General features: G+C 44.1%; 1 protein-coding gene across 1 annotated transcript in view; it reads right to left on the bottom strand.

The window, feature by feature from the left end:
- LOC134342694 (microtubule-associated proteins 1A/1B light chain 3A) overlaps positions 1-24,847 on the bottom strand; it is a 46,371-nt gene that overhangs the window by 9,901 nt on the left and 11,623 nt on the right. The gene's annotated exons all lie outside the window — the stretch shown is intronic.

Genomic DNA, 24,847 nt, shown 5'->3' with positions numbered 1-24,847 from the left:
TGTACGTTCTTCCCTTGAACCGTGTGGGTTTCCTCTGGGTGCTCCAGTTTCCTCCCACAGTCCAAAGATGTACCTGTTAATAAGTTAATTGTTCATTGTAAACTGTCCCATCATTAGGCTAGGGTTAAAAAGGTGGGTTACTGGGGGATGCAGCTTGTTAGGCTGAAGGGCCTGTTCTGTACCATCTCACTAAATAAATAAATATTGGATATTGCTCCAGAAACAGTGGGATCTGTTACATCCACCTGGGTATCAGTTTAACACATAAATAAACCTTAGCTGAATTTACTGGTGCTTGCAAAATGCAAAAAGAAAATCCAGAAGCTTCTTATTGCTGATTAAGCCAAAAGCAGCAGCTGTTGACTGGAGTTAAATATTTATTTCTGCAAGAGTGCATGTGTAATACAATCCCATCGTTTTTGTTCAAGTACTTAAGAGAAAGAGGATTAAGAAAAATGACTGATCACTCAAGCCGTGTGCTGATGTGTCGTTTGTTGTACCTTGAAGGCACTCAGCGAGTGATTACTTCTCGGGAATTTAGCACAGTAAGACGGCATTACAGAGCGCAAACTCACAGCAGGGGTCAGAAATTTTATTTATTTTTATTTAGATATACAGCACGGAACAGGCCTCTCTTGCCCAACGAGCCGCGGTAGTGTAGCGGTTAGCGCAACACTATTACAGCGCGGGGTGCTGGAGTTCGAAGTTCAGCTCCTCTCAGAAAGTCCTTCCCTGTATGCCCATGGGTTTCCTCCCACGGCTGGTAGGTCGACTGGTCATTGTACGTTGTCCTGTGATTGAGCTATGGTTGCTGGGCAGTGTGGCTTCCTCTTCTTTAGATACAGCACGAAAGAGGCCTTTCCAGCCCACTGAGCCACTCCGCCCAACAACCCACCTATCTAACCAAAGCCTAATCACAGGACAATTTACAATCACCAGTTAACCTACCAACTGCTACGTCTTTGCACCGTGGGAGGAAGCCAGAGCACCCGGTGGAAACACACAAGTTTCACGGGCAGAAAGTGCGAACCTCCTCTGGAATTGAACTCCGACTCCCGCAAGCTGTAATAGCGTCTTGCTAACCATAATGAAATGCTTCAGTGAATCCAGGGCCATGAAATGAACTAAAAGTAAGGTAGCACAAAGGCGAGGAAATCTGCCAACGCTGGAAATCCAAAGCAACACACACACACACACACACACACACACACACACACACACACACGTAAGTGCTGGAGGAACTATTTAAAACAGACTATTTGAGGCTGCGTCAGCAGTATTGACCTTCAAAGGAGCATGCAGACTTTGTCACCAGTCTACCAAGGTTGCAGTGATCCAGACGGATGTGAACTGGATGCTGCAGGCACTCGGGATGTCAGGCAGCATCTATGGAAAAGAGTAACAGGGACCCAAACCCGATGAAGGGTCTCGACCCAGAATGTCAACTGTTTTCTCTTTTCCATAGATGCTGCCTGGCCTGCTGAGTTCCTCCAGCATTTTCTATGTGTTGCTAAAGATAAGGTACAATCAACTTTCTGTAAAAACAAGACAACAGAACAAAAACCCCGAGAACAACAACTGATTATTTTTTGCCAGGTGCTTACTGAAGCTGAAAGTTTTGGCCACAGTTCAGAGAAAACATTTCTCTTCTTCCAGAACTGCTGAAGGACTTTTGTATCCATCTGGATCACCGCAACCTTGCAGACTGTTGAAAAAGACCTCATGCTCCTTTGAAGGTCAATACTGCTGATGCAGCCTCCCATCATTTGTTTTTAAATTGGTTACTTGCATTCTAGGGTGGTGGGGGATGAAATATGTCTTTACCAAAGGAGGTGCAAGGCACCCTTGGGTCAAGGTGTAGCACCTGCTTAGCTGCCATCCCACCACTGTCACCAGGCAATCTCTGAACAGTACTGATAATGGCTGGGGTGACCCATCTTGTAAAGACACTGCCCAGTAGAAGGCAATGGCAAATCACTTCTGTAAAAAAAAATTGCCAAGAACAATCATGGTCACCCACATGATGGGACATCATAATGACGACTTATGCTGAGCTCCAAAACTAGACTTTGTAAGGTTTGGATTTTCCTTCCCCACTCTAGACATTTTAAAATGTATCCAGCAACTAAACCCAGACAGAGTTAAGGTGGTGTATGGATGTTGGCCTTCATCAGCTGGGGGACTGAGTTTAAGAGCCATGAGGTAACGTTGCAGCTCCACAAAACCCTAGACAGACAACCCTTAGATTCTGCATTCAGTTCTGGTCACATTATAGGAAAATGAATGCAGGTGGTTTACCAGCATGCCCTCCGGATTGGAGACCATGTTTTATGAGGAAAGGTTGAGTGGGCTAGCACTTTTCTCTGTGGAGCAATGGAAGATGAAAGACAACTTGATAAAGGTGTACAAGATGACAAGAGGCACACATAGAGTGGACAACTAAAGACTTTTTCCCTGCGCATAAATGGCTAATATGCACATAATTTTAAGGTGAGTGGGCAAAAGTATAATGTCAGAGGCAGGCTTTTTACACAGAGCGTTAGGGGCATGGAATGGGAACATAATTTTAAGATATTGGAGGAAAGTATAGAGGGGATATCAGAAGCAAGGTTTTTTAAAAAAAAAGATTCATAAATGTGTGGAGAATGATGCCTAGGGTAGTGGTAAAGGAAGATATGTTAGAACATTTAAGAAAGTTTTCAAAATGGAGGACTATGTTGGAGGGAATGTTTAGATTGATCTTAGAGTAGGTCAAAAGGTCAACACACATTGTGGGCCGAAGGGCCTGTACTGTTCTGTGTTTAAAGAGGCTGCCTTTCCTCACTATTCATAACCATAACTGATGATTGCACCTGGAAAAAGAAACTGTGACAGCCAATTTGAACACAGTAGACCCCCCACAAAGAGGCACACGATGAAGACGAGTTCCTTCAGGGCTGATTGTGGGATCATTATTGGCTAGATTCCTGGACAAGACTGCCAACGCTTCTTCACAACTGTACTGTGGGATTGTCTATCCATGTCTATCTAAGTATGCAGACAGGACCTCGATTTAGCACAGGACAGGAAGAACTCACCACAACTCTGAACTGATTCTCTGTAATTTTTTTATTTGCAGAGTTTGTCTTTTGCACATTGGTTGTTTGTCAGTCATTGGCCAGTTATGTTTTTCATTGATTCTATTGTACTTTATTTTTCCGTAAATGTCTGCAAGAAAATGAATCCCAGGGTAGTATATAGTAACAAATACCTACTTTGATAGGAACTTACTTTGAACATTGCCAACTTCCTCCAGGACCACAACTTTGTCGGAGGGTTTGGAGGCTTGCATCCCTCAATGACCCAGAGAGTCACGTTGGTTGGAGTCAGGGCTCTATGCTTTGGCTCTGGATAGGGTCACTCATGCCAAACAGGTCTAAAGGTAGAGCTGAGATTAAGACTAGGTCCAGTGGTCCTCCAGGTTCGAGGGTTCAGCTGAGGGCTAACACCCCCGACTGGTCAAAAAAATTTGTTACAGAATCAGCAATGAAGAGTCCTATATCTGTGTGTGACGTCACATGGCCAAGGACAGACAGAGATTGAGGACCTTCATTACTGCCCTAAATGCCAACTTTATCTCGGGTAACTCTTCAGAACTGATGATAACTTTCATCTCTGAAGATCTATCCAGGGCCCAACAACAAGGGCACAGCAGCGGCTATATTTCATTAGGAGCTTGAGGAGATTTGGTACGTCACCAATGACTGCAGATGGACTGTGGAGAGCATTCTAACTGGTTGCATCACCGCCCGGTATGGAAGGCCCACTGCACAGGATAGTGACAGACTGCAGAGGGCTGTCAACTCAGACAGCTCCACCACAGGAACTAGCCTTACCACCACTGAGAACATCTTCACTAAGGATCACCCAGGACATGTCCTCTTCTCATTACTACCATCAGACACATACTCAATATTTTACGAACAACATTTTCCCCCTCCGCCAACAGAGTTCACAACGAACAATAAACCCATGAACACCAACTCACTATTTTTGCTCTCTTTCTGCACTCACCATCGTTATGTGCCGTATCATACAACGTAGGCAATTATGTAGAAAAACTTGTCAAGAACAATCATGATCTATGACCATGATTGTTTCTTGGCAAATATATATATTATATAAATATGTAAAAATAACAGAAGTGGTTTGCCATGGCCTTCTTCTGGGCAGTGTCCTTACAAGACAGGTGACTGCAGTGATCATCAATACTCTTCAGAGATTGTCAGCCTAGCATCAGTGGTCGCATAACCAGGATTTGTGATGTGCACCAGCTGCTCATACGACCATCCACCACCTGCTCCCATGGCTTCACATGGCCCTGATCTGGGGCTAAGCAGGTGCTACACCTCGCCCGAGGGTGACCTGCAGGCTGGTCGAGTGAAGGAGCGACTTACACCTCCTTTGGTAGAGATGCATCTCTACCCCACTACCCAACTTACTTGATCTTTTAAAAAATACACATTTAATGCCTTATTACCATTTACAGAATATTTTACACATTGCAATGTATTGCTACTGCAAAACAACAAATTTCATGACCTATGTCAGTGAAAATAAACCAGATTCTGGGGTTTCACTTCATCTCACCTTTTGGTTAATTTATTGAAATGAAAATAAACTTCACTTGGCCGCCATGGAGGCTTTAATTGGAAAGCAAATCATCAGGGATGCAACAACATAAGCAGCCGAAGTTTTTGCAAAACCAGTGATTGGTAACGTGAGGACAAGAAGAGCAGGCAAGTGCGCATTCTATCCCTTCCCCATCGAGTCACTGACAACATGAATGTAATCGCTGTTTCTTCACCATCACCAGGCCAGAGTGCTGCAATGCACTGCACTGGGGAGGACCTCCACCACAAGGACTGCAGGGGTTCAGCTCAAATCAAGGCTACGGCAACGAGTGGTAAATATTGTCCTTGCTTGCCACTTACCGTACCGTTTGGTACTTTTTCCAGTAGTCTTGAAGAAGCAAGGGGTTTACAGGAGGACCCAGACAGATTAGGAAAATGGGCAAAGAAAGAACACAGTAAAGGGAAGTGCAGCCATGCATTTTGGTAGATGGAATAAAGGCGTAGACTATTTTCCAAACAGGGAGCTAATTCAGAAATCAGAGGTGCAAAGGACTTGAGAGTCCTTGTGCAGGATTCCATAAAGGTTGTGTGGGTGGTAAAGAAGGTAAATGCAATGACAGCATTCATTCAAGAGGACTAGAATTTAGAAGCAAGGATGTTATGTTGAGGCTATACAGGACATTGGTCAGACCACAGATGGAATATTGTTAGCAGCTTTGAGCCCCTTATCTAAGGAAGGACGTGCCGGTATTAGATCCAGATGAGGTTCATGAGAATGATCCTATGACGAGTGTTTGATGGCTCTGGGGCCTGTACTTGCTGAAGTTTAGAAGAATGAGGGGAGAATCTCATTGAAACCTCTCGAATATTGAAAGACCTAGATAGAGTGGACATAGAGAAGATGATTCCTATAGTGGGGTGGAGAGTCTTTGATCGAAAGACACAGCCCCAACATTTAAGGACATCCCTTTTGAACAGATGAGGAAACAAAAATTCTCCAGCCAGACAGCTGTGGAGGCTACATCATTGGGAATATTTAAAACAATGGTTGATGGGTTCTCGATTGGTAAGGGTATCAAAGGTTACAGGGAGAAGGCATTAGATTGTGATTGAGAGGGATAATAAATCACCTATGAAGGAATGGTGGAGCAGACTCAATGGGCCGAATGGCCTAATTCTGCTCCTATGTCTTATGGTCAACTGATCAGATTTACTGTTTTAAACTGCGCATTAATATTTGATGTGTTTATCAGTTCAAGTTTTTATTTTAAACCAAAATGTTCAGGTATTAATGATCAGAAATGCCTTGGGCTATGTACATGTGACACCAGATCTCATTCTCACATTACAAACATTAGCTTAGTTTACTGATGTGTTTCAGTGTAGGTCGATTTGGAAAAGGACAGGGTTTCATAAGGCTGAAATTAAAGCAATTTGGAGATGTTGGAAACCTGAAATAAAAACGGAAAATGCTGGAAACATTCCTCAAGTTAAAACATTAACTCAGTTTCTCTTTCCACAGATGCTGCCCGACTTGCTGAGTGTTTCCTGCACTGACTGATTGCCACAGGTTCCCATTTATGAGCAGAGAAATCGCTAATTTTAGACATCCTAGAGAGGTTAATGTTTAAAGGTTGGGTTCCTCAAGTCATTAGAAAAGTATACGCACCAGTGATTAACTAGTAATCGGAACTTGAGAACAAAAGCTAAAAGCATTTTTTAAATGTTTTATGAGGAAGCAAATTTAGTTACTAATTGGTTTATTACTGTCACATATTCCAGAAGAGAATGCGTGAGGTGAGAGGGACCACTGATTGCGGTATCTGTTATACAGAAGCCACAAGAAACAGTACAGTTTTAGCATACAATTTATGAATTTTCCAAATCAGGTTTATTATCACCGGTATATGTCACGAAATTCGTTAACTTTGCAGCAGCAGTCCAGATGAAAGCCGCAAGGATGTTGCCGGGTCTTGAGGACCTGAGTTATAGGGAAAGGTTGATTCGGTTTGGACTTTATACCCTGGAAAGTAGGAGAATGGGGGGGGGGGGTATACAAAATTATGAGTGATATAGATACGAGAAAAAAGCCTGCTTACATTAACCTTAAGGTTGAGTGAGACCACAACGAGAGATCATGGATTAAGGGTGTAAGTTGAAGTATTCATGGGGAACACAAGGAGGAACTTCTTCACTCAGGGGTTGGTGCGAGGGTAGAATGTGCTGCTCGTGGAAGTGGTAGATGTGGGTTCGAGTGCAATATTTAAGAGAAATTTGGATAAGTAATGGATAGGAGGGGTATGTAGGGCTATGGTCCAGGTGCAGGTCAATGGGAGTAGGCAAAACAGCTCAGCACAGACTAGAAGGGCCTGTTTCTGTGCTGCAGTGCTCTACAAATTCTCACACCCTTTGAAAATTTTCTTGTAAATTAATACAGAATGGGTCAGAATTCACAAGATCACCACTCACAAGCATCACATTCAACTTAAAGGAATGTTTTTACAGCAGAATTGGTAACAAAGCACAGTAAAATTTGAGCAGGTTGCAACCTGTTTGACGAGAGATTGGATTGTATCTGAACACACCAGAACTTTGGTATTTATAATGCTGAGGCTGTGAGTTTGTGCCTCAGGCAGAGCATTTGGTGCCAGGGTCGTGTAGCGGTTTGCACAATACACAACAGCTTGGGGCATTCCAGACTTCAATTCTGGTGCCATCCTGCAAGGAGGCTGTACGTCCTCCCTGTGGAATGCGTGAGCTTTCCCCGGGTGCTCTAATTTATTCCCACAGTCCAAACACGCACCGGGTAGATTAACTGGTCATTGTAAATTGTCCTGTGATTAGGTTAGGGTTAATCGGAAGGGTGCTGCTGGGGTGTGGTGACTCGAAGGGCCGGAACGGCCTACTTCACTAAATAAAATAACGATTTTTAAAAAAGATACTTCTAATAATTAGTCCATGTTTTTGGCTAGGATTTAATCTTTTAACAGAAACAAATGCTGTGAAAAATATAACACAGAGACAGGCTGCCTGGACCAATAGGAATGTGGTAATCCTCATAGTTAACAGGAGGATCAGTGCTCATCTAACATCCCAGAGCACTGCATTCAGATTCTTTTATCACATGTACATTGAAACAACGAGAAATACATTGTTTGCATTAACAACCAACCATACACTCAGGGACGTGCTGGGGGCAGACCGCAAGTTTGCCACACATTCTGGCGCCAACATTGTTTGCATTAACAACCAACCATACACTCAGGGACATGCTGGGGGCAGACCGCAAGTTTGCCACACATTCTGGCGCCAACATTGTTTGCATTAACAACCAACCATACACTCAGGGACGTGCTGGGGGCAGACCGCAAGTTTGCCACACATTCTGGCGCCAACATTGTTTGCATTAACAACCAACCATACACTCAGGGACGTGCTGGGGGCAGACCGCAAGTTTGCCACACATTCTGGCGCCAACATTGTTTGCATTAACAACCAACCATACACTCAGGGACGTGCTGGGGGCAGACCGCAAGTTTGCCACACATTAACAACCAACCATACACTCAGGGACGTGCTGGGGGCAGACCGCAAGTTTGCCACACATTCTGGCGCCAACATTGTTTGCATTAACAACCAACCATACACTCAGGGACGTGCTGGGGGCAGACCGCAAGTTTGCCACACATTAACAACCAACCATACACTCAGGGACGTGCTGGGGGCAGACCGCAAGTTCGCCACACATTCTGGCGCCAACATTGTTTGCATTAACAACCAACCATACACTCAGGGACGTGCTGGGGGCAGACCGCAAGTTTGCCACACATTCTGGCGCCAACATTGTTTGCATTAACAACCAACCATACACTCAGGGACGTGCTGGGGGTAGACCGCAAGTTTGCCACACATTAACAACCAACCATACACTCAGGGACGTGCTGGGGGCAGACCGCAAGTTTGCCACACATTCTGGCGCCAACATACCGTCTACTTGGTTAGAAGTTTATGCAGATTCAGCATGACATCTAAAACTATGACAAACTTCTATAGATGTGCGAAGGAGAGTGTACCAACTGGTTGCATCACTTCCTGGTATGGAAACACCAATGCCCTCGAACGGAAAATCCTACAAGATCTAGCGGATGTAGCCCAGTCCATCACAGGTAAAGCCTTCCCCACCACTGAGCACATTTACAAGGAGTGCTGTCACAGGAAAGGACCTCCTCACCATCCAGGACATGCTTTCTTCTCGTTGCTTCCATCAGGAAGCAGGTCAGGAGTCTTAAGTCCCATACCACCAGCTTCAGGAACAGTTATTACTCCTCAACCACCAAGCTCCGAACCAGAGGGGATAACTTTACTCATGCGAACACTGAGCTGGTTCCATACCCATGGACAACTTACAGACTCACTTTTAAGGACTCTACAACTTATGTTAGAAGTTTATTGATTATTTATTATTATTACTTTTTTTCCCCTCTTTGTATTTGCACAGTTTGTCTTTTGCACATTGGTTATGGGGTGGTCATTCTTTGATTCTATTGTGTTTCTTATATTTACTGTGAATGCCCACATAAAAATGAATTTCAGGGTTGTAGATGGTGACATACTGTATATGTACTTTGATAATAAATTTACTTTGAACTTTAATACATCATTATGACATTGAAACCCCTACAAAAAGTCAAAGGAAACATATTCAGTGGTATTTTTTCCCCCAAAAGGGATTTAGAAAAGTATTTGGAACAAAAATCAGTGTTGGGGAGAATGGGGTACATCTATGAAAAAAATGCATCCTCCTTGGGTATTGTGAATTGTTACCCTAATGGATTACCCTATTAGCTTAAAATGCAAATGTTTTTTCTTTGTTTGTCCCAGCTCTCCATCTTTACCAGCTGTCATCATTCAGCAAGCTAATTTTGTTTTTCTTCTTACCCCAGTTCACAGAAACAGTTAATAGTTCTTGGTGACGTTGTAAGCACCAGAGCAATTTCTCACAACAAGTATCCAGTGACCTCCACTTGGAACATGTGCTCACTTGGCCAGACTCCAGCCACAACATCTGAGCACCCAAAGTACCTTCTGCAGCCCTGTTGACAGAAAATAACTCCCAATAACCTTCCAATTTTATTTGTTTACAAGACCACAAGCCACAGGATTGGAATTACGCCATTTGGACCAGTGAGTCAGTTTTGCCGTTCCATCGTGGCTGATTTATTATCCCCCTCAACCCCAGCTCCCTGCCTTCTCCCCATAACCCTTACTAATCAAAGACCTATCGACCTCTGCTTTAAATACACCCAATGACTTGACCTCCATTACCATCTGTAGCAATGAATTCCATAGATTCAACAACACCTTTCTTAAGAAGTTTCTCCTCATTCCATTCTAAAGAGATGTCCTGGTATTCTGAGGTTGTGCTCTCATCCTAGACTCGCCCACTGTCGGAAACATCTTTTCCACATCCACTCTATCTAGGCTCTTCAACGTTCAATAGGCTTCAACGAGATCCCTCCCCATTCTTCTAAACTCCAGTACATACAGGCCCAGAGCCAAACACTTCCCATAATTTAACCCTTTCATTCTCAGAATCATTCTTGCGAATCTCCTCTAGATCCTCTTCAACGTCACAGGTAAGGGGTTCAAATCTGCTCACAGTACTCCAACTGTAGTCCAGCCAATGCCTTACAAAGCCTCAAATTCAAGTAGTACAGGTCCTTCCTCAATTCTGAATACCCAGCCTTGGACACTCCATACATATGAGCAAATGAATGGGTTGAATTTGCTGGTTGCTGCAACCATTTTTGAAGGGTGGGAACGGATGGTGCATTTCCGTGTGCTTTCCCAGACACCCTCACTTAAGCAGAGCAAACTTGCTCACTCACCAAGCGAGTGAGGCTGGTGTTTGCTCTTCCCTCACCAGCTCACTCTCCCCTCAGCTGTTTCTGTAATCCTCTCCCTCCCTCTGTTGTTCATTTCTGACTTACAAACAGTTTGGTTACACAAAATTCTCAGGATCAGTACCCCATTTTGAGATGGGAACTGTTTGTCTAAGAATTTTTGAAGATGCAATCCCATATTTCTTGAACCATGTTCATATTTATGAACCTCTCGCTTGTTTACGTTGTGGTATGGATTGTCATGGTGGATTCTGAGCTCTGTAGTTCTACACTCAGTGGGGAATACATAATAGGATACACCTGCTTGTTAATAGTCATTGAGTCATACAACACTACAGAAACAGGCCCTTTGGCCCATCTAGTTTGTGCAAAAAGGTCTTAAGGTGGATAAGTCACCTGGACTACATCCCACAGTCCTGAGAGAGGTGCATTGGTTATGATCTTTCAAGAATCACTCGATTCTGGCATGGTCCCTGAGGACTGGAAGATTGCAAATGTCAATCCACTCTTTAAGAAGGGAGGAAGGCAAAAGAAAGGAAATTATAGGCTAGTTAGCCTAACCACTGTGGTTGGGAAAGTATTGTAGTCTATTATTAAGGATAACATTTCAGGGTACTTGGAGACTAATGATAAAATAAGTCAAAGTCAGCATGGTTTCTGTTAAGGAAATCTTGCCTGACAAATCTGTTAAGAGCTCTTCGTGGAAATAACAAGAGGATGTACAAGGGACAGGCAGTTAATGTCATTTACTTGCATTTTCAGAAGACATTTAATAAGATAACACATGAGGCTGCTTAACATGATTAAATCCTATGCCATTACAGGAAAGATATTGGCATGGACAGAGGAATGGCTGACAGGCAGGAGGCAGCGAGTGGGAATAAAAGGAGCCTTTTCTGTTGGCTGCCATTGAATACTGTTATTCCTCAGGAGTCAGTATTGGGACTGCTGCTTTTCACATTGCTTGTCAATGATTTAAATAATGGAATTAATGGCTTTGTGGCAAAGCTTGCAAGTGATACAAAGATAGGCGGAGGGGTAGGTATTGCCAACAAAGCAATGTGATTGCAGCAGGATTTAAACAAATTAGGACGATGGGTAAAAAGGTGGCAGATGGAATACAGTGTTGGGAAATGTATGATAATGCATTTTGGTAAAAGGAGTAATAGTGTGGATTATTATCTAAATGGGGAGAAGGTTCAAACATCAGAGGTGTAGAGGGACTTTGGAGTCCTCGTGCAAGACCCCTGGAAGGTAAATTCACTGGTTGAGTCTGTGGTAAGGAAGGCAAATGCAATGTTGGCACTTATTTCAAGGGCAATCGAATACAATAGCAAGCAGATAATACTGAGCCTTTATAAGACACTAGTCAGGCCACACTTGGAGTATTGTCAACAGTTTTGGGCCCCATATCTCAGAAAGGATGTGTTGTCATTGGAGAGAGTCCAGAGGTTGTTCACAAGGATGATTCTGGGAATGAGGGGATTAACATATGAGGATCATTTGGCAGCTTTGGGCCTGTACACACTGGGATTTAGAAGAATGTGGGGGGGGGGGGAATCTCACTGAAACCTTCCAAATGTTGAAAGAACTAGATAGAGTGGATGTGGAGAGGACGTTTCCTATGGTGGGGTATTCAAAACTAGAGGGCACAGCCTCAAAATTGAGGGACGACATTTTAGAACAGAGGTAAGGAGTAATTTTATTTTGCCAGAGAGTAGTGAATCTGTGGAATGCTCTGCCACAGTCTGCAGTGGAGGCCAAGTCTGCAGGCATATTTAAGATGGAAGTTAATCTTCTCCTCATTGGTCAGGGCATCAAAGGATAAGGTGAGAAGGCAGGTGTATGGGGTTGAGTGGGATCCAGAATCAGCCGTGATGGAATGGTGGAGCAGACTTGATGGGCTGAATGGCTTAATTCTGCCCCATGTCTTACATCTTATGGTCTTATTAAGTTGCTTACTCCCATTGACCTGCTCCTGGACCAAAGCCCTCCATACCCCTCTCATCCATGTATCAAATTTCTTTTAACTGTTGAAATCGACCCCGCATCCACCACTTGTACTGGCAACTCATTCCGCATTCTCACCACTATCTGAGTGAAGTTTCCCCTCATGCTCCCCTTAAACATTTCACCCTTAACCCATAACCTCTACTTCCAGTATCACCACTCTCAGTGAAAAAAGCCTGCTTGCATTTATCCTGTCTCTATCCCTCATAATTTTGTATACCTCTATCAAATCTCTCCTCAATCTTCTATTCTCCGAGATAAAGTCCAAAACTATTTAATCTTTCCTTATAACTCAGGTCCTCAAGTCCTGGCAACATCCTTGTAAATTTTCTCTGCACTCTTTCAATGTTATTTACATTTTTTCTGTAGGCAGGTGACCAAAACTGCATACAATACCCCAAATTACACCTTACCAACATCTTATACAATGTCAACACAACATCCCAACTCCTGTACTTAATGCTTTGATTTATGAAGGCCAACGTGACAAAAGCTTTCCTTATGACCCCCACCTGTGTGTGATGCCACATTCAAGGAATTATGGATCTGTATTCACTGTTCCACTACTCACTGTGTAAGACCTATCCCGGCTGGCCCTCCCAAAGTGCAACACCTCAGTCTTGTCTGCATTGAATTTCATCTTCAATTTTTCAGAGAGTTTCCCTTTTGATCCTGATCCCACTGCAAGCTGTGATAGTCCTGCTCACTGTCCACTACACCCATAATCCTGGCAGACATCTGCAAATTTGCTGAGCCAGTTGACCACATTATCATCCAGATCGTTGATGTAGATGACAAACAACGAAGGATCCAGCACCGATCCCTGAGGCACTGCACTAGTCACAGGCCTCCAGTCAGAGACTCTCTGACTTCTCCCACAAAGCTAATGTCTAATCCAATTTACTACCTCATCTTGAGTGCCAAATAACATCTCATGCGGGACCTTGTCAAATGCCTTGCTAAGTCCACGTAACAACATCCACTGCCTTGCCTTCATCCACTTTCCTGGTAACTTTCTTGAAAAACAGATTGGTTAGACATAGCTTACCACACAGAAAACCATGTTGACAACACCTAATCAGTCCCTGTCTATCCAAATACTTATACATCCGGTCCCTTACAATACCTTCCAATAACTTTCCCACCACTGACGTCAGGCTCACCAGCCTATAATTTCCTGGCTTATTCTTAGAGCCTTTTTTCCTTAAACAATGGAACACAAGTTATCCTCCAGTGCAAATATCTGATCAGCCAATCATGTGGCAGCAACTCCATGCATCAAAGCATGCAGACAGGGTCAAGAGGTTCAGTTGCTGTTCAGAGCAAACATCAGAAGGGGGAAGAAATGTGACCTAACTGACTTTGATTGTGGAATGATCGTTGGTACCAGATGGAGTGGTTTGAGTATCTCAGAAACTGCCTCTTGGGATTTTCATACATGACAGTCTACAGAGGTTACAAAAAATAGACCAAAAACCAAAGAAAATCCAGTGAGTGTCAGTTCTGTGGGCAAAAATGCCTTATTAATGACAGATCAGAGGAGAATGGCCAGACTGTTTCATGCTGACAGGAAAGTGACAGCAGCTCAAACAATCATGCACTACAACAGTAGTGTACAGAACAGCATCTCTGAATGCAAATGTCAAACCTTGAAGTGAATGAGCTACATCAGAAGACCATGGACATACGTTCAGTGGCCACTTTATTGGGTACAGGAGCTAGCAAGTAAAGTAGCCACTGAGTCTATGCAGAAAGTGAAAAACTACAATCCCCAAGATGCCTGGTTGGCTGAACCTACTGCACTTTGCCTCAAGGATATAAAACTTGTGGCCAAGTTGAAGTTCCATGTCTGGACCCTCCTCTCCACGCCCCCCCCCCCACATCACCATTCTCTGGGGCGCCTACAGTGTGGGATGTCACAACAGAGTATTCCTAACAGCAGCATGCATTGTGAATTGATATCCTATTCCTCCAGCCCTTCCCCCGTAACAAATCAGAGACACACAGCATGGGAGCAGACCCTTCAGCCCAAATGGACAACGCTGACCAAGAGCCCCACTCGAGCTAGTCCCATTTGTCTGCGTTTGACCCACATATTTCTCAACAGGGGTTCTATCCTGGGGTCTATGAACCCTTCGGTTAATGGCATAAAAAAGGTTGGGAACTCCTGCTCTAAATGTATCTCATCCATCTACCTGCCCAAGTATCTTTTAGAAGATGTTTCTGTACCTGCCTAATCAATTCCTCACAGGGTCCATGGCATATAAAAGAGGTCAGGAACTGCAGATCTAGCAGACAGACAGACAGACACAGACACACAGACACACACACACACTTACTTCCTAGGGCTTTACAAGTTCCTACCACTGATGAGTTCACAACACTGTCAAACAGAAACCAGAATTCCTTCGCTGTGTGTACATTTTGTGGATAAGTCACCTCAACTGACCCAATGCTTCGGTTAGTCCAGGTCAGTATAATTAGTGCCCCGCTCAGCTGCCCATGAACTGGCACAGTGGAGAGAGGCCCTCTGAGTTAATAAATAACAGCAGTAATCTAACACTCAAATTCCACTGACTGCAGATCCCTCCAATCCACCAGATTCAATGGCTAGCAGTGTCCAGCTTTTCCAAAGCATATTCCATTTGGAATCAAGGATTTTGTTGGTAATGCTGGAGCAAGCAATTGAGTACATCCACAGGAAAGCAACATCCATCAAGGACCCCCACCATCTGAACGATGCTCTCTTCAGGAACAGTTATTACCCTACAGCCATCAGGCTCCTGAACCAGCGTAGATAACTTCACACAGCTCAACACCAGACTCATTCCACAAACTACAGACTCATTTTCAAGGACTCCACTCTCATGTTCTCCGTACAACTTGTTTACCTTTGCACAATTTGTCTTCTTCTTCACAATGGCTGTTTGTCTATTACAGTTTTTCATAAAGTCTATCGTATTACACCAGCAGGCACAGGAAGAGCTTCTTCCCTGAGGCTGTAACCTTGCTGAACCTCACATCCCAGCACTAAGCAGTATTGTACTGTCTCAGTACTTTTATATTTGTGCTGTAGCACTTTTTATTCACAGTTATTTTGTAAGTAACACTATTCTGTGCATTTCTGGTCAGATGCTAGCTGCATTTCATTGGCTTTGTATCTGTACTCGGCACTATGACAATAAAGTTGAATCTAATCTAATCTTTCTCATTTTCCTGTAAATACTGAATTGACTGAACTCAATGTTTGGACGGAGACTGTGCCAAATCAGAAAGGTCGGTTACAGGCTGAATCGAGGCACTGAGGTCCTGGCCTCAGAGTGTTCTGAGGCAACTGAACCCGATGTTTGGATGATGATCTAAGACCATAAGACATAGGAGGAGAATTAGGCCATTTGGCCCATCGAGTCTGCTCCATCATTCAATCTTGGCTGATCCTTTTTTTTAAAATCCTCCTCAACCCCATTACCTCCCCTTAACCTGGTGCCATGTCCAATCAAGAACCTATCAATCTCTGCCTTAAATACACCCAGTGACTTGGCCTCTACAGTTGCACATGGCAACAAATTCCACAAATTCACCACCCTTTGGCTAAAGAAATTTCTTTGCATCTGCTTTGAACGGATGCCCCTTTGCTCTCTGTCCTGAGGGTGTGCATTCTTGTCTAGGGACTCTCCCACCATGGGAAACATCCTTTCCACATCTGCTCTGTCTCAGCCTTTCAACATTCAAAAGGTTTCAATGAGGTTCCACCCCGCGCTCCCCCCCCCGCATCCTTTCGAATTCCAGCGAGTACAGACCCAGAATCAAACGTTCCTCACATGATAACCCTTTCATTCCCAGAATCATCCTTGTGAACCTCCTCTGGACCCTATCCAATGCCAGCACATCCCTTCTAAGATGAGGAGTCCAAAACTGTTCACAATACTCAAAGTGAGGCCTCAACAGTGCCTTATAAATCCTCAGCATCACATCCCTGCTCTTGTATTCTGGATCTCTTGGAATGAGGTGCTGGGCCAGACTGAAAAGGTCAGGGTGTTGGGACCTGAGGCAGTTCAGGTCACTGCTGCATGACTCGGCTCTGCCCCGAACTATATTGATTTATGGGGCTCTTTGCCGACTCCAGTTCAAAACATTATTTGCTCGCTCGCTCGCTCGCAGCATATTGCATCATTTGCATGATGTGTTTTGTTTTCTCTCTGCACACTGGTGTTCTGATAGTCTTTTTTTACAATCGGGTTCTTTTGGGTTTCTTTGCCTTGCCTGTTAGGAGATAAATTTCAAGTTTGTAATGTATACAAACATTGATAATTAATGTACTTTGAACTTTGAAATACCTGCAAGAAAATGAAACTCAAGGTAGTATGTGGTAGCAAATACGTACTTTGCTGTACATTTGCCAAAGTCAAAGTAAATGTGTTCTCCGAATTACAGGTTATTAACAGTCACATTAATGCTGTGTTCCTGGTCAAGCATACAGTGGCCATGCAGTGGTTAACAGACTCATCCCCCTTCGAAGTGTTGACTCAGAGTAGGAAAGCACTCCTGAAAAGCCATCGCCAAATCTTAGCAACTCAATGTGGCTCCAAAGGTGTCCTCTAATAAAGATCTGTGCAGAGCAATTCCTAGTGGGAGACCTACCTAAACTTTCCATTCCAGACACCCCCTCCACCTGCGCACCCCCCCCCCGCCTGCATGGCTGCTTGTAGCCCACAGGTAAAAATTCAACAGCATTCATGACATCTCATCCCACAACTCTTGAAGACTAATACATTCCTCCGACTCCAGCCTCTTATGCACCCGCATCCTTTGTGCCTCTTCTAGCGCCCAAAGCTGAAGCCTAGAAACCCGTCCCTACACTGCTCTAACTTCCTACAACACCTCCATCTTTCACCACACTTACTCCCTCTTTGGGTGTCTTAATTTGTTTTGTTCAAATATGCTTCTAGAAGCATGTTGAAAACATTTGCTTTCTGAAAAGTGCTATATAAATGGAAGCTGTTTCAAAGTTATTAGCAAAGTATGTATATATCACCATATACTACCCTGAGATTTATTTTCCAACAGGAACTTACTGGAAAGTAGTGAAATACAACAGAATTTATACAATACTATAAGTAAAAAAGACTGACACACAACCAATGTGTAAAAGACAAATTGTGCAAATAGAGAAAAGATACTGAACACGAGTTGTAGAGACCTTAAAGTGAGCTCATTGGTTGCAGATCGCAGTTGCAGATTGCAGACCCAGGTCAGAAGCCTGATGGCTGTAGGGTAATAACTGTAGGGAACTGGTGGTGTGAGACCCAATAAAGGTTTCCTCTGCCATCCGAAGGTACAGCGTTCCTATGAAATGGTTGGTAAGCCGAAACGTCGTAAAGCGAAGAAGCAATTACCATTTATTTATATGGGAAAATTTTGTGAGCATTCGCAGACCCAAAAATAACCTACCAAATCATGCCAAATAACACATAAAACCTAAAATACCAGTAACATATAGTAAAAGCAGGAATGATATGATAAATACACAGCCTATATAAAGTAGAAATACTTCTCCACAATGATTGCCTGCACAGATCTCCGTAGCGAAAATCTCACGCAAGCGCTGTTGGCATAAACGCGCTCTCCAGTAACCTTTAAGCTATGAAGCTGCCAAATCTACCAAATAACACGTAAAAATACACAGCTTATATAAAGTAGAAGTAATGTATGTACAGTATATCACTTATCGGAATTGGGAAAACAGCGCCGAGCACACTGATGATGGTGTGTTAGACTGAGTCGTCGCAGGCTGGGTGGTGCAGTGGCCCCCACCCTCCGGGCCGCCAACCCGATACATTGCCACGAAAAATGCAGTGGGAGGCACACAGCACATCGTTGAAAAAAGCCAAAATAAAAATGCTAATTAATTACATGTTACGCGGCACCTAATTAATTAGCACGTTTATTTCGGCTTTTTTCTTAAAGATATGCTGTGTGCTTCCCAGCTACCGCTGCGTTCTTCGTGAATCGGTACAGTATCTGTCCGGGGCCCGGGTGTTGGGGTGGTGGGACACGGGGGTGTCATCTCACTGTCGATCAGGGCAGGCAGCTCATCTTCTCCTATGACTGCCCGCCTCGATGTCGAAGATCGAGGTTCGTCGTCTGCTGTGGCTGATGCGGATGGCTTGCTTGACTACTGAGCCTCGCACATTTTTCTATCATACAGTTGTTTGTAAAAACTCAAACTGTCCTGCAAATATCCCCTAAACCTACGTACCCTTTCAAAATTAAAGTCGTACTTTATCATTGCAGCGAAAAGTGCTTCACTTTCTGCATTCGGTTTCGATTGTTATCCTTTCCTCTTCCAATTGCATTAGCTCTTCATCTATCAGTTCTTGGTCATGGGATGCCAAAACCTCTTCAACATCATCTTCGTCAGCTTCCACAAGCCAAACTCACTTTGTCCTTGCTTCGTTCACCACGATCGAAACGCTTAATTATGTCTAGTTTTACGCTAAGTGTAACACCCTTACTCTTTCAGGCTTTTCCGATACCTTAGAACTCATCTTGCTAACGGCTGCTCAATGCAACGTGTTTAAGCAATGCCATTCCGAATCCGGGGGAGAGTGGCTGCTCGGGGCGCGCGCTGATTTTTTATCGTGCGCTGCCTTTCTTCGTAACAGTGAAAACACCTTCTGAAAGCCAAAACAGGGTACTAATGTAGGTCTTTCGTAACAGTGAGGTTTCGTAAAGCGAACGTTCGAAAAGCCGGGGGGCACCTGTACTAGCAGTGAGAGGAGAGCATGCCCTGGATGGTGGGGGTCCTCGACGATGGATGCTGCTTTCCTGTGGCAGCGCCCCACATAGATGTTCTCTGTGATGGTGAGGGACTTTGCCTGTGATGGACTGGGCTGTATCCGCCACTTTCTGTCGAGTTTTTCCTTCCTGGGTGCTGGTGCTTCCATTACAGGTCATCGCACAGAAGATCCAAAAAACAAAAAAAAAAAGCCAGGTATTGTCAAATCAATTAGCTCCGAAGGTCTGTGAAGGTGAACCAAGTTAATAATATTAACTCCTAAACCCTTTATCAGAACAAAGAAAGAAAACAAAGTCAGGTTTCTAACATTAACCGTTCCTTTCTCCACAAATGCTGCCTGATCTGACAGGTCTTTCCAGCATTTTGTTTTTAATCCAGCATCTGCAGAGTTTTTGAGGGCTGAAAAGTCTGTACTGTACTGTTCTATGTTTTGCTTGATGTCAGGCTCTTTGCTTTAGAATACTGAAGGATCTTTTAGGCTGCAAGTGAAAGACATCACAAATGTTTTCAACAAACAGAACAAATGGATTTTTAAACTTGGTTTTCTTGTCTTTAAAGAAAAATTCAAGTTGCTCCTCCATGTTATTTCCAAACTAAATAATGAATTATATGAAGCAAACAATTACAAAAGAGAGATGTTTATACAAAATATTGGGGACATATGCACTGAGAAGGTGTATTCTGTGTATTTTGGTAGAATTTCCCCATGTGTGGAGAGCAGAGCATGGTGGGAGATATATCAACAAGTTAAAGACATTGACCTCAAAGAGTCAATAACACCCATGGTAAAAAGTTCATAGATTAAGTGCTTATAAAACCAGGAGACATGTGGATCTCTGTAAACATGGTATCATTGTGTCAGGCAAGGCTTAGTCACTACTGCTTGGAAATTTAACAAGATTCTGGGTTCAAATCCCAGTCCAGTAATTGTAGCACTCCTTTTTCCCTGCTGAAGGGTCTCAGCCCGAAACGTCAACTAGGGCTCTTCCACAGACATCCCACCTCTCCCGGAACTTCTGGGAGTCTCCCGCATATTAATAGTGGCTCTCTGATGCCCGCAAATTATATACAATATCACAGAAATCAATTTTTTTGAGAGCGAGAGAAAAGCATGAGAGAGCGCGAGAGCGACGAGAGAGCACGCGAGCGAGAGAGCGCAAGCGAGGGAAAGAGCGCGAGAGAGGGAAAGAGCGCGAGAGAGGGAAAGAGCGCGAGAAAGAAAGCAAGCAAGAGCGCGCAAGCTACCACGAGAGAGAGAGCGTGCGAGCGAGAGCGCACCATGGCAGAGTGTTTCAAAAAAAATATAAAATGTACGTCACAACCAGACCACACTAAAGTGTACCGCTGCCTAACAGGGGTCAAAATAATGACAGTGTTGCTCACTGCACAGTTTGCAACAGTGACTTTTCTATTGCCCATGGTGGGTTAAGACTGTAAAAGACAAGTTGAGGTGAGTTTAACAGGTGTCATTCATTCATTAGCATAGCGAACATTATTTAACCTAGCTGGCCAGCTGCTAAGGAGCTACTCTGTTGCAGGCATCCCACCTCTCCCGGGAGTCTCCGCAAATTGATGGTGCTACCTCCCTGAAATGAGTTTTTGCAGGGTGGGATGTCTGCTTCCACTTGCAACATGAAAGATTCCACAGTATTCTAAAGAAAAGAGCCCAGGTTTATTTCTCTCCATAGTGCTACCTGAGTGGCTGAGTTCTTCCAGCATTTTGTGGTACTCTCCATAGTGACACTGTTTAGCTGGGTAAATAAGCTGGCCCCACTCTAACAACTCTGCCTAAACAGAACCTTCTGTCAACTGAATGTATCAGATAAAAATCTTTCAATGTTCTTCAAAGGTTTTAAATTACATGCAAGTTTTTCCTTTCTTTAAATGGACAGCCGTGTTAAATTTATAAAGAATGCAAAGTGTCAGCACATGCTGAAAGAGGCTTTGAATTAACACATTATTATTATGTTTCATGTTGTATGATGTAGGTGATCTTTGACCATGATTGTTCTTAGTGATCTTTTTCTACAGAAATGGTTTGCCATTGCCTTTCTCTGGGCAGTGTCTTTACAAGATGCGCAACCTCAATATTCCTCAGAGAACATCTGCCTGGCATCAGTGGTCACATAACCAGGACTTGTGATATACACCAGCTGCTCATACGACCATCCACCACCTGCTCCCATGGGTTCACGTGGCCCTGGTTGAGGGACTAAGCAGGTGCTACACCTTGCCCAAGGGTGACCTGAGGCTAGTGGAGGAAAGGAGCACCTTGCACTCCTTTGGTAGAGACAAATCTCCACCCCGCCAGCCAAATTAACACATAATCTTTGCATTTACTGTGAATGCCTACAAGAAAATGAACCTCACCAAAGTATATGGTAACATGTGTTAGTGCCCGTGATGGAGCTGACTAAGTTTACAACTCGCTGGTTCGATACAAGCTGCAGAGAGTTGTAAACTCAGTCAGCTGCATCATGGGCACTTGCTTCTGTAGTTTCCAGGTCGTCTTCAAGGAGTGACGCCTCAAAAAAAAAGGAGGGGGCATCCATCATGAAGGACCCCCATCACAGACATCCCACCTCTCCCGGAAGTTCCGGGAGTCTCCCGCATATTAATAGTGGCTCCCTGATGCCCGCAAATTATATACAATACCCCTGAAATCAATTTTTTTTTGAGAGCGAGGGCGCGAGCGCGCACCATGGCAGAGTGTTCCAAAGAAATATATATAAAACGTACGTCACCCCAGACTACACTAAAGTGTACCCCTGCCTAATAGGGGTCAAAAATAATGACAGTGTTGCTCGCTGCACTGTTTGCAACAGTGAATTTTCTGTTGCCCATGGTGGGTTAAGACTGTAAAAGACATGTTGAGGTGAGTTTAACAGGTGTCATTCGTTCATTAGCATAGCTAATGTTATTTAAACTAGCTGGCCAGCTGCTAAGGAGCTACTCTATTGTAGACATCCCACCTCTCCCGGAAGTTCCGGGAGTCTCCCGCAAATTGATGGTGCTACCTTTCTGAAATGAGTTTTTGCAGGGTGGGATGTCTGCTATCATGCACCACATGCCCTCTTCTCATCGCTACCATCAGGGAGGAGGTACAGGAGCTTGAAGACACATTCAGGATCACCTTCTTCCCCTCTGCCCTCCGACTTCTGAATGAACACTGAACCCATGAACACCACCTCACTACTTTTTATTTTTGCGCTATTTAATATATTTACTGTAATTCAGTTTTCTCCCCCTCTATTATGTATTGCATTGAACTGCTGTCACAAAGAGAATAAATTTCACAACATATGCCGGTTTTAATGAACCAGATTCCGATTCTGACTTTAATAAGTGTACGTTGAAGGTGCCAGGGAGCTGGAGGAGGAAACTGGAGCACCTGGGGGGAAATCTGTATGGTCATGGAGAAAATGCATAAACTCCAGACAGACAGCATCGGAGGCTGCGATTGGACCTGAGTCACTGGTGCTAAGCAGCAGTCTACCCGCTGATCAGTGCGCCACAACCCTGCTTTTCTCCTGTGTCTTGGCATGGGGGTGGGGGAGGGATCTCCCATTTTTGCCACTGTGGTGACATGTGCTGCTACCTTTAAGGACCTTTAGGATAAATGCAAGCAGGCTTTTTCCACTGAGGTTGGGTGGGACTACAACTAAAGGTCATGGGTTAAGGCTGAAAGGTGAAAAGTTTAAGGGGAAATGAGGAGGAAATTATTCACTCAGAGAGTCGTGAGTGCGTGGAACGGGCTGCCAACACAAGTGCTGCATACGAGCTCGATTTCAACGTTTAAGAGAAGTTTGGATAGAAACATGGATGGTAGGGATATGGAGAGCCATGGTCTGGGTGCAGGTCAACGGGAACAGGCAGTTTAAATGGTTCTGCACGGACTAGATGGGCCAAACAGCCTGTTTCTGTGCTGTACTTTTCTATGACTATGACCTGTGAGTATATACCGTTCCCCAACACCGCTCCCCAATCCTCTGGGGTATGTTGTTGTTCTGCTGAGCATGGAGGGCGTGTTATGTTGGCGTCAGAGGGCGTGACAACACTTGCAGGCTGCCCTCAGCACCCCCTTGGGTTGTGTTGTGCTCGTTTCGATGTACTTGTGATAAACAAATCTGAAGGCAGCAACGTCAGCTGTGGGTCCAGCTGCAAAGCTCAGAGCCTGAGCTCCTCCAAATGACATAATTTCTGTGTCAGTGCTCAGGATGTGGGCAGCGGGCAGCGGACTGGAGTTCCCGCACAGCTGAGGGAGTGCGGTCCCTGGAGCCCGAGGTACCCTGCCATGCCCATACTAAACTAGATTAACATGGTAAGTGTAAGAATAACAGTGCGCCACCCTCACCCCCAACCTCCCCGTCAAACCGAAGCCCCACACTGGGAACCAGAGGGCTGTAGCAAAGAGTTAGTTGCAGAACAGATTGAATTTACTGAGAAAACACCAATTACACATCTTATTTCAGAAACTACTGCAACCACTCCCAATAAGAGCAGGACCACTTCTAAGCAAATTTGCATTTGGAGGACAGTCAGCTGCTCTGCCACAGAACAAGATAAAGCTACTTCTGTGAACAGCTTCCTTTTTTCTTGTCATCAAATGCTTCATTGTCTACACTTCATTGCCCCTCTTTCACTGACTCAATATCCTTGGATTCCTTCAATTCCCCCCCCCCCCAAAAAATCACTCTGAAATGAAGAATACAAGGTAAATGACAGGATTCTTAGCCATGTGGAAGAAGAGGGACGTTGAGGTTCACATCCCTCAAAGTTACCATGCAAGTTGATAGGATGATTTTGAAGACATATGCTGTGTTGGCCTTCATTAAAGTTCAAAGTAGATTTATATCAGTGTACGTACAGTATACAACTTTGAGATTCATCTTCTTGCCTTCAGCCACAAAACTGGGGCAGCACGGTAGTGTAGTGGTTAGCACAACGCTTTACAATACCAGCGACCTGGGTTCAATTCCTGCCACTGCCTGTAAGAAGTTTGTACGCTCTCCCCATGACTATTCTGTGTGCTCCAGTTTCCTCCTACAGTCCAAAAATATACCAATTGATAAGTTAATTGGTCATTGTGAATTGTCCTGTGATTAGGCAGGATTAAATCAGGGATTGCTGGGCAGCAAGGTTTGAAGGGTCAGAAGGAACTATTCCATGCTGTAGAAGCCATTAAGAAACCTACACAATAAACACCAAACATCCAATGTGCAAAAAAAAACCCCAAAACAATAAAGTAGTAAGCAAATAATACAGACGGTTAACCACAGAGTTACTGAAAGTGAAAATCAGTTGGGCACTAAGGTGAGTGCCGATGGTTGTAGGCCTCAGCTGCAGACTCAGTTCAGTACTGAAGCAAGTAAACCTTACTGAGTAGCAAGCTGACCACCAGTTTGTCCTCCATCCTCAGCCTTGACCAAATCACGCAAATAGTTTTTTAAAAAATGTAAACAAAAACACATGGAACATGAACTGCAAAGTGACCAAAAGTGAGCCCACAGCTGTGGAATCAA

The sequence above is a fragment of the Mobula hypostoma genome, chromosome 2 (genome assembly GCF_963921235.1).
Source record: "Mobula hypostoma chromosome 2, sMobHyp1.1, whole genome shotgun sequence".
Classification (NCBI taxonomy): Eukaryota; Metazoa; Chordata; class Chondrichthyes; order Myliobatiformes; family Myliobatidae; genus Mobula; species Mobula hypostoma.
This window is presented reverse-complemented; position numbering and strand designations above follow the sequence as displayed.